Consider the following 15,584-nt stretch of genomic DNA (forward strand, 5'->3'; position numbering starts at 1 on the left):
AAAGTCATAAGCAATCGGGAGAGTTGCTCAAGCTAAGAGAAAACGCAAATCACAGAATTGAGAATTATAGGACAATAAAGTCAGCCTGGCCACAGAAGATCTAAAATCACCCAAGTTATAAAATGTGGAATGATAAATCTTGTGTTATTTCATGCTTATGAAAGCTAACATATTTACCAGCTATGCCAGCTCCCCACTCCCTTTCTTTTGTTTCAATTTAAATACTAAGCAATACAAACATTTTCTGTTTTCTGTGTTTAATTGGTAACTAAAGGCTAGATTGTTTAGATGCCTGAACAGCAAGAAGAAAGGGGAAATAGAGAATTTCTCTACAGCTCTAAAATTGCTCTTTGACCACAAGAAGACAAAACAAGATAATCATACAATTTCATTGCTGTGGATAGAACCTTCTCATTTTATAGCTGGGAAAACAAACTTCTCCCCTTCATCATCCTCCCAACCTCAGCCTACTTATCTTGCCATGTTTCCTATTTCAGGGAAGAGCATTTCTTAACACCAGAGAAGAGCACATGAAGAGTACATGTCTGTTGAGTCCACCTCTACATATCTCTCATGGATAAGCACTTCCATCCATTCCCATGGTCTCCACGCAGGTCACAGCTTCATCATCTCTCCAATGGATGACAGTGCTTGCATCCAACCTCTTGTTCCACCCTCCATCTTTCCCTTCTGTCCCAATTTGTGCATCCTTTTCAGTCAGGAGGCCAGAGCAATGCTTCTCAAGTGCTAAGTGCATCACTCCACTGTTACATTCTTTGATAATTTTCCATCACACTCTAAATGATCCTCACAGTCCATAGTAGACTCACAAGACTCCCTGATGACTTCTTCAACAACATCTTTTCCATGTTCCCCATTCTTTTTTCATGCATCACATTGTACTTCATGTAATTCCATGCTCCCTCTCACCTTCCCACATTGTGCTCCTTCTGCCCAAAATACTTCTCCCCCTTGTCTTCAAGTGCTGACTCCCACTTATGATGAGGTTGCAGCTTAATTATCATATCTAGAAAACCTTCCTGACCATTCTCTCAGATGCAATTCAGCACTCCTATAATGTATTGTCAAACCTTTCTCTTCAACTGTGACAAAGCACTTGCCCTACTTTATTGCTACTGCTCATTAGTTGTTTGTCTTCTCAGCCAGACCACAGTGTTATGATAGCAGAGACCAAGTCTATCTTGCTAATTATTTTTAATATTTTATTTATTTATTTGAGAGAGAGAGCAGTCACAAGGAGGGGGAAGGGCAGAGGGAGAAGCAGACTCTCCATTGAGCAGAGGGCCCAATGTGGAACTCAATCCCAAGACCTTGGGATCATGACCTGAGCCAAAGGCAGACACTTAACCAATTGAGTCACCCAGGGACCCTATCTTGCTAATTCTTATAGCTTTCATTTTTAGGATACTTTCTGAAACATAAAAGTTATTTAAATTCTACTTTTTTAATTAATTAATAATTAGCAAAGTAATTGCTCAAATTTTGAGTGAACTAGTAGTGGATTGAGGATAAGATACCAGACTCCCCATTTGGGGGATTTTTTTGTTACTAATTTAAGGCTCTTAATTCATTCAGTGAATATTTTATTAAATGTTACAGCACAAATAACCAAAACCCATATTACTTTGCAGTTAAAGTATAAAGCACTTTACTGCTTAATCCTAAAATCCATCCTAAAAGTAGGTAATTTTTATAGTGTCATTTTAAAAGATGAAATTATTCCCTTCCTTATTTCTTTTCTCCCAATTCCGTCAAAAGCCCTGCCACAGAGCTGAAGAGAGTTGGGAAGGGATTCCAAATGGGACAGCACACTAAGGGAGTAAGGAGTTTGTCTAAGATTTGGGGGATTAAGCACTAAGTAAAAGTCTTAAGGATAATGGAAGCCACACTTCCCACTTGTGAAGAAGGACTATAAATATGGTAAGAAGGAAGGGATTCACATGAGCCCTATGGTTTATATTTGAGTTAGTGATATCAGTGTGATATAAAGTTACACTGTAAGAACCCTGGCAAAGGAACAACTTTAATGACTAAGGAACAACAGGGGAGCCTCTGTGTCTAGAACATAATGAGCAAGGGGGAAGAGTGGGAAAAAATGAATACTGGGGCTTACCAGGAAGTATGAAACCAAAATCTCAAAAACTGAGACCAAAGCAAGAATCTATTTCACAAACTATTTTTAAGCATTCAAAAATTCAAGTTTTCTCCCACTAAAGAAAGAAATGTAAGATACTAACACAATCATTCTTACAAACTTTAATGACATGAGAAATATATCCAAAAAAGAAACTGGCAAACCATGGATTATTCACTCAACACTCTATCAAATGGCCCCAACCAACCACTGATTTCTTCAGTTCTAGAATCATTATCAAAGACTTGAATCCTAGAATAAAAGAAATAAAATGTTTACTCTTCTTACAAGAATGTCAATATGATTTTAGGCAATCTGTTCTATATATTAAGTTCAATAGAGATGAAAATTTCCATGAGTAATAAGAGTGGTCAATACCACTTCATGACTATCCAACTACACTAATATTCTTCCTTTAGTAGTTAAAAACTGCACTAATAACTACTGAGAATAAAAACTCCTGCTAAAACCATTGTGAAACACTAAAATACTAAACTAAAATTTGCATTTTTATTTATAATTTGTAGCTAGATGAGTCAAGAGGAATCTTGTCCAATTTGCAAATGAACATGCAAACTGAAAGGAGGCACCTCCTTAACAACTGCTATAAAAAGTCTAGCCCCTCCTGGCCATTGCTTTTGTCCTCAAGTTGCAAATCCCTTAACTTGGTGACTGAATCACAAATGATCAAAATTGACTGGGGAAGCTGTTTTTGTCCAATTAAAGAAAATTTACCTTTGGCTGATATCATGGTAGTTCTATTTTGGAAATGTGTTACTGCCGTGATTGAAAATATGCTAGGAGAGAAATGATTACCCACTGTATCAGTAAGGGTCTTGGCAGAAAACAGATGGTGTACTCCAACTGGGTAATTTGAGACAAGTTTAATAAAAAGAATCTTTACAAAGGTGTAGGCAGAGTTTAGAGAAATCAACAGTGCAGAAACCCAGGAATAGCAACAGCATGAAGACCAAGAAATGCAAAGAATGATTTAGAATCCAGAGTAGGTATGTAGAGAGGCCTGCCTGACAGAAGCAGGGACATAGCCAACCCGTAGCCCAGCAGGGAGAGAGTCAAAGGAATAAATTCCCCAATCTTACCCTCCTTCTGTCTTCTGGTCTCCCTATTGGCCAAACCAATCCAGAATCTGGATAACTTGCTGAAGCTGACCATACAGGTAGGTCATCCTTCCATGACAAAGAGCAGACAATATCCAGTACAGCTCCCTTTTAAAATATCAGAATGATATAGAGAAGTGATCCATTAGATGGTTTGTCTTACTCCTTGGAAACAGGAATGAGTTGTGAGTCATCTGAAGGAAGCATGGCAATCACCTCAACATCACGTTTTCCCTTTCTGATCTATTATCATAATGGTATTTGGAGGTCATTTCACTAGTTTTGGCTATCCCGAATTCACTTGCCCTCCACTTGGGTCAGCATTCAGGCTTTTCTTAAAGTGCCCACCCTTCCCCCTACAGCCCATTTGCTTGAAAATAGCTGGTACCACTCCAGACTTTAGGATGGGGTGTGGCACAGGACTATCTGATCCATGTGGAGGAATCACATTCCTCCACTACAGTTGACTATTAGGGGTAGGTTTGACCTAAAGTAATGCAAACAAACTGAATCATGTTGATTAATGGAGAAAGAAACCTACTCCTTTCTCCTAGAATGGATGAGCAGGTGTGTAACTTTAGAGCCATAAAAGGAGATGCTCTGTGAAAATCATCCAAAAAGGAGGAAAAAAACACTATACCTTATTCTCACCAGAACAAACCTCATTCTGCCACTGTTCTGTTCTATATAACATGAGGCAATAAATGCCTCAGGTTTTCTGTTGTTTATAACAGAGACATGTCTCATCAGCACAGTTGACTGTTTCAGGCAATTGACTATATCAAGGGTCCTGGGTGCTTCAATTGGAAATAACTTTCTAGGTAGTCTTACTTAATGTTCTTGAAAATGCCTGCTCACAACACAGTGTTAACAAACTTTGAGCAGCATACCAAGAGGCTGTGATGATTGTAGATTGACACCTAAACTATTACACTTGGAAATGTTTAGGTTTGACAATAACGATTTAATGAATTATGAAAATACTCCTCCCTCTACATTCTGAAGATATTTCCTGAGGACTTACTATGTACTTGACACTGGGAACTTGAGAATGACTGCCATCAGAGTTCACTTGAATTTATCAAACAAGTATCAAGAAGCTCATCTTATACAAAGTGATATATTATCTTTAAAAAAATATACAAGATGTCAAGAGAACTCAAAATAAGGAGCTATTAATCCTACTATAATGCAAGAAGTCTGATAAGCATTATAGCCTTTTAAGCAGAGCCTTGCTTAACGCAGAGGATCTTAACAAGGAAGTTAGACAAGGAGGGTGAAGAAGCAGCATGAAGAAAAGCACATTCACCTGTAAAGGTTCAGCGTGGTTTTAGACGGAGCAGTAGGGTGACTGAGAAGTTTGGCTCCAACCTGGTTCTTCATCCTGTGCTACTTAAGTAGTCTTGGACAAGTTACTTTCCTTGGTACCATTTTCCTAATACAGGACTAATAATACCATGTTCATATTAAAAGTGGCATTACATGAAAAATATCTATCACTCAAAAAATATTGGGAGAGAGATAACTGATGAGGCTGTAAAGGCAGACTGGTACCAGAATGTGAAAATCCTTGTAAGCTCTATCACATAATTGGGTTTGCATAATATAGCCAATATACACCAAACATTACAGATTTTAGGTAGATGCAAACAAGTTTGTATCTTAGAAGTGTAATAATAGGACTCTTGCACTAGAGTAAGAAGATTAAAAGCAAAGAAACTAGTATATTACAACAGTCCTTATAAGAGATGATACAGGCATGAAAGCCTTAACTAGGACAGTAGCAGGAGGGTTGGAGGAAAAGTGACACAAATGCACAAGGGATCAAGGGTGATTGCAAAGTGTCTGGTGGATGCTGGTGCCTGTAGAAATAAAGGTTTTTTAAAAGGAATAACAGGATCAGGGAAGAAAAGAAAAAGCTCACAGGTTTGAGACCTGCTAGATGTGAGCAGTCTATATGCTAGATGTGAGCAGTCTATATGCTATACAAATGGAAAGTCGCAGCCGTTACTGGAACTGTCTCTTGACATCAAATTTCCAGGAAGGAGGTAGATATAGGAGAATCGAGTACAAATATATTCCAGCTAAAGATAGGGACACGATGGGCCTGACCAACAACAAGGCTAACATCGTGAAAAACATTAAAGCAAAAAGGAGGAAGAGCCAGCAAAGGTTACTTCACAGTTACCACTGGCATGGTAGAGGTTGAGGAAGAACTAAGTAGGAATCTCAAAACTTCAAGGAACAGTCTGTAGAAATAACAGGTACAGAGAAGTAGTACTTAATAATAGTTCAAAAGATATCATTGTACTTGGCAAACAAGAATCATTTTCAACCCTACAGAGAAGTTTCAGAGAGGTGATAGAAGAAGAACCAGACAGCAATAGCTAAGGGCAAAGAGCAAGGTGGGGAAAGGAAGTGGAACCAGGTTCAAGGAGCTGGTGGGCACCTCTTCCTGGCTTTCCCCTCTCTAAAGTCTCTAACCTTAGAGTAAGACTCTGTTGTAACTAAACAGTGCATGTAATGAGGCTGTCCTGTTAGCTGGCAATCATCAAAATGGATCTTTTATAATCAGAAATGCTTGTTTTTGAAAAACGAGGCAGTTACAAATAGCATTCTATTTAACTTGCCAAGAATTTTCCTCTATTCCCTCTGTAAGAACTTTCCTTTGAATAAGGATCAATGATTTAAGAGTTACATTTACAGTTCCTGAAAGCTGACAATAAAACACTGATAAGGTCTGATTCATTTTGGGGTCATCATCAGGAAATAGTGAGTAGTGAAGATGAATTTGATGTTCAATCAATATAGAGGCTGTCCAGATACATATTAACACCATCTTTCATATTTATGGCACTAGGAAAGAAAGGTCAAAGCCTACTTCCAAAGTTATCTTATTAAGCTACAAATTCCCTTTTGAATATAAGAAAGAGATAAATATTTGGCCCATTATATGAATGGAGAAAGAGAGGTCCAAGATCTAAAAGGAGCTCCATGTCCAGAATTCACAACAGAGATTTCTGGGCATGATTCACCAGCACATTAGAATAGTGTCCAACAAAGTATGGTCCATGGATTACTTGTATCAACTTTATGTTGGGTACTTTTTAAGTACAAAGGCATATTCCTGGGGCCCTCTTCAGACCTACTGGTGTGTTCCTGTGAAAGTAGACCATGAACTATGAATTTTTAAAAATGCCACAGGAGATTCTGATGTGTCTTCACATTTCAAAAATATTCAAAAATCTCCAATGACTCAATAAGGATAATATTTGTTGAGTATCTACTAGATGCCACTTGTTTGTTACTCACTCTAAAAAAATGTCAAAGACCATAGCATTTCTCCTGCCCTGAAGGAGTTTTGCTTTACTTATGTACCACTATGTTCTCTGTTCACAACCCCTAGATTTGGGGCAGCACCAGCTCTAACACAGCCCTGACGATTAGAACAGGGGGATCCCTGGGTGGCGCAACAGTTTGGCGCCTGCCTTTGGCCCAGGGCGCGATCCTGGAGACCCAGGATTGAATCCCACATCGGGGTCCCGGTGCATGGAGCCTGCTTCTCCCTCTGCCTATGTCTCTGCCTCTCTCTCTCTCTCTGTGTGTGTGACTATCATAAATAAATAAAAATTTTAAAAAAAACTAAAATCAATTTAAAAAAAAAAAAAGAACAGGGATACCACACTGGACAACTAATCATGGTTCTCTGTAGACTCTGACTCTCTAGTTCTATCAGTGATTTTATGTAAGATACAGAAGCTGTAGGCAGTTCGGGATGAATTTTGGCAGTGATCAATTAGGATTCCATTTTGGAGCTAGATATGCAAAGAGAGACCACAGAAATGTCTATTCAAGAAAAAGAGAAGACTGGAGGAGTCTCAGAAGCAGAGATAAATGGGCCTTGAGAGCCGGAGAAAGAGATCTTAGCTCCTGAAAACCTTCCAGTTTCTTTTCTAAGGCCATGCACTACAGCTTCCATCCTATTCCCTGTATCTTTACATAAAAACATTTTATTCAAGCTATTACATGTTGAGTTTCTACTCCCAGAGATTATGAGCTTCACCTGGAATAAGTAATTTATAATTGAGTAAATTCAGTTACTTCAGTTTCATTCTTCTCCCATTGCAGTAAAGAGAATCACTTTCTGAACAGTTGTGCATGCCAGGGAGTTCACCCTTACCCTTATCTATCATATCTCTATCACCAAAAGTGCTCATTTCATCTCTCCTCTCTCTAATATCACTCATTTCTTTCCCTCTACAACAGCTATCCTAGTCAAGATTACCAACATTGCCTACTCCTGCTTGTTCTAACCGGTCTACCCTTTATCCACTGTCCTGTTCAGATAGACTTGAGCAAAATGACAATCTGATCATGTCCCTACTGCCCCACTGCCATCCTTACCACCATTCAATGGCTTTCCATTTCCACTTAGTATAAAGACCAAAAACCTTAGCATAGCCTACAAGTCCCAAAGTGATCTCTCCCAACCTCATCACATCTTCACCTTGTTTTCCTTTGCTCTCTGTGTTTGAGCCTCACTGGCCTTCTTTCAGGCATGAACACTTCCCAGGCTCCTTTCCACCATAGCTCTCCTTCTTCCAGGCCGCACCACTCTTCTCTCCCTTTTTGTCTAATTAATTCCCAACTATCTCCTGGACCTCATCTCAGGCACCATTCCCTCAGAAAAGCCTTTCCTGATCTCCCTGACAAGATCAAATACCCCTAGTATGAAGTTTCCTAACACTGCATGGCTCACCTTTATAACACTGATCACAATTGCAACTTTATTTTTTTTTATTTTTTTATTTTTTACAATTGCAACTTTAAATTTGTGGACTATTTGACAATCTGATAATTATCCATTACACTATAAGCTCTCTGTCAAGTTTTGTTCATATTTTATCCCCAGTACCTCACACTGTGCCTGATACACAGTAGTAAGATCTCTGAAATATTTATTGAATAAAGGATGCAAAACTGAGAAAGGCAAGGAGTATATCAAAAATAATGCATGAGAACCAGATTTTTTTAATTTTTTTTTTAATTTATGATAGTCAGAGAGAGAGAGAGAGAGAGAGAGAGGCAGAGACACAGGCTCCATGCACCGGGAGCCCGACGTGGGATTCGATCCCGGGTCTCCAGGATTGCGCCCTGGGCCAAAGGCAGGCGCCAAACCGCTGCGCCACCCAGGGATCCCGAGAACCAGATTTTTAATTGACAAAGCAAAGGTCTACCCAAGCTGAGGACCAGATGGGGAAAGAAGTTGGAGTATTCAGTCATGACTATAAAAAACACTGATTCAGGGCAGGTTGAGACTAAGAGCACTTGGCTATCTGGGGCTTGGTTAGACAGTAGACCAAAATCATTAGTTAACTGAAGTTGAAATAGGAGAACAAGAAATATGGATCATGAGCCAAAACAGAAATTAGGAATATTTCCATCTGAGAGAGAAACTTCAGATGAGGATATAGATAATTGAGTAACCACAATGTAGATGAACTGGTTTGTCCAAGGGCCAGAAAGAGCACCAAGAGGAGATGGTGCTGATGAAATATAATGAGAAACTGTAAAAAGGACTAGCCACATGGGTGTCAACTTGGTAATGATAGCCATGCAATGCTCTTAATGTATACTTAGTATATGCCAAAATGCTTTGATAAATTATTTCATTTTAATTCTCAAAATAATCCAATGAGGTAAGCAGACTTATTGGACCAGGTTTACAAATAGGAAATGTGACATTCAGAAATTTGCTCCAAGTCAACAATTAGTAAGTGATTTGAATGCAGAAAAACTAATTCTATACCTTTAAACACAATAGTATACTACTTCTTTATGAGATTAAGACCAAAATGGTAATGAGTTGGCCTCCTCTTGTCTTAGTCACAACATGAGATCATAAAAGGTTTAAATTGGCAAGGATCTAAATAAGATGGGAAAAATATCTTATCAAAAGGTATCAAATGACCCTAAACAGATTTAGAAAGATGACATTATTTGCTGCCACATGACTTAAGGAACAGTAAGCCATAGTGGTTAACAATATGGGATTTGCAATCAGGTGATATAGTTTCAAATATTGGCTATGCCACAACCTAGCCTTGTGGCTCTTCTGTAAACTCTAACGCTTACTTTTTGTTCTTAAAGGGAATATTAATACTTAGCATATATAGTTATTTGAAGGTTAAAAAAGGTAATGTATCTGAAAGTCCTTAGGACAGAGCTAATGAATGTACTCAATAATTAACCAGAAAAGGTATTTTGCAGAGCTAATAGATCATACTGAAGAATGGAGAATACAGAACTTTGTTGTTCTTTTTATCATACCTATGGACCACATGGTCCATTACCTCTGACTTGACAGATACACCTATGTACTTGGATAGCCTTCTTATTAGCTTAATATCTTCTATGGGAAGGTTGAACATCCCCCAGTGAAGGCTGTTGAATGAAGTTGGCAACTGTAGATATGTTTTGCTCTAAGATATGCTGACAGCTAAAGTGAACTCAACTTCTATGCCACTCAGAATCCTCCCAGCAGCTTTAGAGCTGGCTTTACAAGTATTTCTAAGAGTCAAAAGCTTTAATACTTCCACATTAAAGACATGACTTGGAGCATACCCATAAGAGTTGCTCTTCCACAAAGCAGAGAGTGTGGCTTTCTAAGACTATTGTGCCCATCTTTAAAGACGGGGGGCGGTGGAGAAAGAGAATTTGAGTTTTTGATGCATATTCATCAATGGCAATGTAATTCCTGCCTCAAAAGAGGGAGCTAATGAATATATAAAAAAATATATGAACTTTTAAATCCTCTATATGGTAATGTGACACATTTTTAGATTACAATTTGGCAAAGTCTATGAAAAAATTAATGTACTTTATGATCCAGCAAATCAACTTCTAAGAATCTTTTCCACAAAAATGTTTACACAAACATGGAAAGGCATAGGTTAAAAGACGTTCTGGGAAATATTATTATGAATAGTCAGCAGTTAGAGAAATAGTTTTATGAATTTGAGCGTCTCCAGGAAATAAAATACCATAGGGTTAATTTTTTCAAATGAGACAGATATAAATCTACTGGCCTGAAAATATATTATAATATTACATTTAAAAAGTTGCAGAAGGAGGTGCCTGGGTCGCTCAGTGGTTGAGCATCTGCCTTTGGCTTAGGTCGTGATCCTGGGGTCCTGGGACCGAGTCCTGCGTCAGGCTCCCCAGAGCAAGCCTTGTTCTCCCTCTGACTATGTCTCTACCTCTCTCTGTGCGTCTCTCATGAATAAATAAATATAATCTTTTTTTAAAAAAGTTTACAGGGGGATCCCTGGGTGGCTTAGCAGTTTGGTGCCTGCCTTTGGCCCAGGGCCTAATCCTGGAGTCCCAGGGATCGAGTCCCGCATCGGGTTCCCTGCATGGAGCCTGCTTCTCTCTCTGCCTGTGTCTCTGGCTCTCTCTCTGTGTGTTTCTCATGAATAAATAAATAAAATCTTAAAAAAAAATAGTTTACAGAATTTCAAAAACACATAATATAGCCTCTTTTCTCTAAAATACGACATATTTGTGTGTATATATGTGAACATATATATTACTATGTATATGCATCCAAGCTGCAAAAACATTAGTTTTAAGATGGTTATTTGTTGACCAAGGACACTGGCAAGGGGCTTGAGGTAACAGGGTAGGATGACAGGCAGCTTTTGCTCATTAGTGGATCATCTTTGGTACTGTTTGAATTTTTAGCAATAAACAGTTACAACTTTTGTTATTAATAAAATTATTTTTCTTGGAAACCATCAATAAGCAACAGCAAAAAAAAACCCACAACAATGCATTTTACAATTTTTCTTTTGGCATTCTGGCTCATTTCATGGCTTCTGCACTGCTTGCCCTTTTCCCTCACTTTTTTAGGCGAACTCCTTTTGCTCTAGTATAGGTGCCCAGCATGAGCATCTCTTGTCTTTCCCAATCTATCCCCTCTTCTCCTGTTATTGTCTACTTCTTTCCTTTTTCCCAGCTTATCATCACCAATGATAAAAAAAAAAACAAAAACAAACAAACAAAAAAACAGTCCATCAATACAAGACAACTCTTAGAGGGAAAAGAAAAAAGTTATCTAATATTTTTTCATTGGTAAAATAAAGTAAAAAAAACTCTTCACTGAACAGGAAAAGAAAAGAGGCTGAGGACAATGATACACTAATAAGTCCTGTGCCATTATACCTGTATTTTTCTCCAGCCTTCTCCACCCCTCCCTCAAGTTTGAGTCCCAGGAGAAAGAAACTGCAGCTTCGTTATTATATCCCCAGGATCTACCACACACCCAATAGTAGGTACAGAATAATGCTAGTTGAATATATGCCTGAATAAGTCATATCCTCAAGTAGCTTATATCCTATTAAGGAGGTATATAATTTCAGTAATTTCTTTTTAATATTATATGTGCTCCCGACTCACTATTACCTGAGAGGCAGTAGCAGCTTTAAACAACCAGCCGCCAATAACTAAGGATTTGCTTCTGCAAAGCCCTGCATGCTAATACAGGCTGTCAGCCAGGGAACCCAGCAGAGCTGTGCTTAGCAACCAGTCCCTTTGCTATCTATTTTGGTTAGCTATGTCAAAAGTTATTCTAACTTCATTCAATCAATGGCTTCATGTTGTGAAAGAAAGACACCACAAAAAGATGAGAAAACAGAATCAAAGATATGTATGTTCAACACCTCTAAAGGCTGTTCCAAAATGCCTTTCTTCTTTCCCAGTGAAGCAGAAGCTGCACTGCACTCTTGTTTACAACCCATTTGGGAGGGATCTGTTACACAGAAGGAAGGTGTCTTTGACCTTCATCTCTCTGGAAGGAGAAATACAGAACAGCTGTCTGTTTACCATTCCGATCTCATTTCCATGACGTTGAACCACTCATTTGGGAAACATGAAAAATAGGATTGATTCACTTTTTTTTGGTAAGATGTTTTCGAAGACACTAGACCCTTGGTGAGCCAAAGGATGATTGAAAGTGTACGGCCACAAGCGTTTTTTAGGTGGAAACGGAAAGATGCTCAGACTTCAGATTAGGAATAAAGAGCAGTGTACAATTTGTGTATTTTTGTCTTTCAACGTCTTTTGTACTTCTAACATGGTATTTTGGCTCATAATTTCCAGAGAGAAGCCTCTGAATGCAAAGAGATATAAACTTCCCTACAACATGGTACAGGCTCAGGATGGGACCCTAGAGCAAGAAAACACTTTCACTTTTCCTGCTGCATTCCTTCCTGGTCCAGCTGAGTGCAGACATGACCGAGCCAGGCCACACTGCATTCCCAAACACAGTCCCCAGAAGGGAGCTCTGTTGTTTCACATATTCTCTAAGAGCCCAATGAAAATGGAAAGAAATCCTGCTCTTTCCTTTCAACAAACTGTCTTAGGCTGGAAGTCAATCTTGATTTCAAAATTAGTAGTGCCTGATGTCAGTTTGGACTGGAAGGCACCACAGAAATCACTGAGTCTATGCCCCTCATTTACAGAGGAGCAAAATTAGGCCTGAAGAATGGAAGAGCGTTACCTAAGGGCACAGTTGGTAACAGAGCAGAAAGAAAAACTGTAACGGCTTCCCTGCTGGGTATTCTTTCCACTGTAGGACATGGCCTCCTAATCCTGCCTTGAATGGAAACAGCAATCAACATAATGAGTTATCAATTCAATACATTTCTATTAATGCCTCCTATGGCCCCAGAATTTGGCAAAGCTTCTGTGAGAGACACACAAAAAACGATAGGTCTCTGCCATTGCCCTCAAGGAGCTAACTCCAGAGATACAAATGGTGCATTTCTGAGGGGTGAATGAGGAGTGGCTGCTAATAGGTTTCCTTTTCAAGGTAATGAATATATTCTGGAATTAGACAATGCCGATGGTTGTATAACTTTGCAAATATATTTTAAAACAGATAAATTATATACTTTGAAAGGGCAAATGTTATGGCACAGGAATTATAGCTCATTTTTTAAAAGTCATGCATTTAAAATAATTAATAATAGGCCAGAATTTAATAGCAAAAGGTTTTTTCTACTAAATGGAAATCAGAAAGGCAGACTAGCAGATGCCAATACTTCATGGAAAATCAAGAACTAAAGATATATGGCATGGCAGTAAGTGTAACAAGAACCAAGGTAGGAATAAAGGTAGAAATAATGGAGTTACTTTGAGGAAAAAGATGGGTTATGTTAAATAGCTGTCTTGATGTTCTCTATGAGAAAATAATACAGTGGGGTATACATGTGGTTTTCTAAGCATTTTCCAAGTTCTATTAAAACCAAGGCAAGTCCAGAATAATGCTGAACAATAAGATAGTAAGTAATTTTTCTAGCGATTTAACAAATAATTCAATATGAACAATATAAATGAGGAAGCAAATTCTGGCTCTGTACATTTGCGCAGCCAGGATGTCGATGGGTACCCCAAAGCAAATTCTTCCTAAAGTTCTGTGAATCATTGAAAAAAAATTATAGCAGGTAGTCTAGATACATGCTGAGTTTAGAGACGAAGAGCACATAGTGAAGAAGCTATTTGGTAACTACACAGTTCACACAATATTAACATGCAATGCTGGCATTTAAGGCAAAAGTGGAGGTTTCTTACGGACACAATGGCTAATTTCAACAAGAATGAGGGGAAGGTGCAAAGGACTGGTTCTCCACTACAGGATTCATAGAATTGTTCGAGCCAAAAAGAGTATGCATGAATATGTCTTGTTTGCCTACACCAAATCCATCCCCTCTTTTTCTGTTTTCATATGAATAACCACCCTGCCCTGTTCTAGGTTCATGGGGGTTCACATGAACTAGACTTTAACCAAGATCTTATTTCCCACACCTTGGCCACAGTTCAGTCATAGGCTTCATGCCCCAAGTCAGGATGGGCCCTGGAACTTTTATTAACACAATTTAGGAGAAAAATATTCTCCTAAGGATTTTTAGCCCTACAAATTACATTCACCTGGAGCTACTGGGCATTATCCATAGAAAGGACCTCGTACAGAGTCAAGTCAATATAGAGATGAGAGATGGAGAAATCAGATTCCTGGTGACTTCATCTAAGCTCCTGGATCCAAAATATCTGGAGCCATCACCCTTGGATTGTTCAGATAAATAAACAAATATATTCCTTTCCGCTTATGTCCTTTTTCCCCAAGTTCCTAGCACTTTCAATAGTGATGAATACAGCATCCATTCCAACTTTATCATTTCTGATGAGGAACTGAGGTCCAGAGAGGAATATAAACTTGCTAAAGTTGCACAGTACATCCACTCTGGAAAACTGTGTGGAGGTTCCTCAAACAGTTAAAAATAGACCTGCCCTACGACCCAGCAATTGCACTGCTGGGGATTTACCCCAAAGATACAGATGCAGTGAAATGCCGGGACACCTGCACCCCGATGTTTATAGCAGCAATGGCCACGATAGCCAAACTGTGGAAGGAGCCTCGGTGTCCAACGAAAGATGAATGGATAAAGAAAATGTGGTTTATGTATACAATGGAATATTACTCAGCTATTAGAAATGACAAATACCCACCATTTGCTTCAACATGGATGGAACTGGAGGGTATTATGCTGAGTGAAGTAAGTCAGTCGGAGAAGGACAAACATTATATGTTCTCATTCATTTGGGGAATATAAATAATAGTGAAAGGGAATATAAGGGAAGGGGGAAGAAATGTGTGAGAAATATCAGAAAGGGAGACAGAACGTAAAGACTGCTAACTCTGGGAAACGAACTAGGGGTGTTGGAAGGGGAGGAGGGCGGGGGGTGGGAGTGAATGTGTGACGGGCACTGGGGGTTATTCTGTATGTTAGTAAATTGAACACCAATAAAAAAAAAGAAAAAAAAATAAAGTTGCACAGTAATCAGTAGCAGAATCTAGACACAAAAGCAGACACTTTGAATCTTAGTCTGTCTTTTCCCTATGCTGTCACTGAAGATTCAATTTGGAAACAATCGGATGTCCAAGGTTGAGATGTCACCCACAAGCCAAAGCTGTTCAAAAATAGCATTGGTTTTTCCACCTCAAAAAATTACACACTTGTTCTCAGAGCAGCAAAAAGCAATCACCATCAGCAAACATCCAAGGCTTCCCATTAGCATGAAATTCAACCTTTCTATAGTCTTCACACACCTGACTGCACCTTTGACTGTCTTGCAACCTCATGTCACAGAATGCTCCCTTTCTGTCACTATGCTACAGCCACTCTGGCCTTCAGGCCAGAGAATGTCCCTCACTCTTATCTGTCTACAGCCTTTGCATGTACTCTTCCTCG

General features: G+C 38.9%; 1 long non-coding RNA gene across 1 annotated transcript in view; it reads right to left on the bottom strand.

Moving 5' to 3' along the window:
* Positions 1–15,584, bottom strand: part of LOC111094611 — a 40,893-nt gene that overhangs the window by 11,415 nt on the left and 13,894 nt on the right. Inside the window, exon 2 of the long non-coding RNA XR_005354986.1 lies at positions 3,256–3,381. This is a non-coding gene — a long non-coding RNA (uncharacterized LOC111094611). The remainder of the gene's footprint in view (positions 1–3,255; positions 3,382–15,584) is intronic.

The sequence above is a fragment of the Canis lupus genome, chromosome 2 (assembly GCF_011100685.1).
Source record: "Canis lupus familiaris isolate Mischka breed German Shepherd chromosome 2, alternate assembly UU_Cfam_GSD_1.0, whole genome shotgun sequence".
NCBI classification, from domain to species: Eukaryota; Metazoa; Chordata; class Mammalia; order Carnivora; family Canidae; genus Canis; species Canis lupus.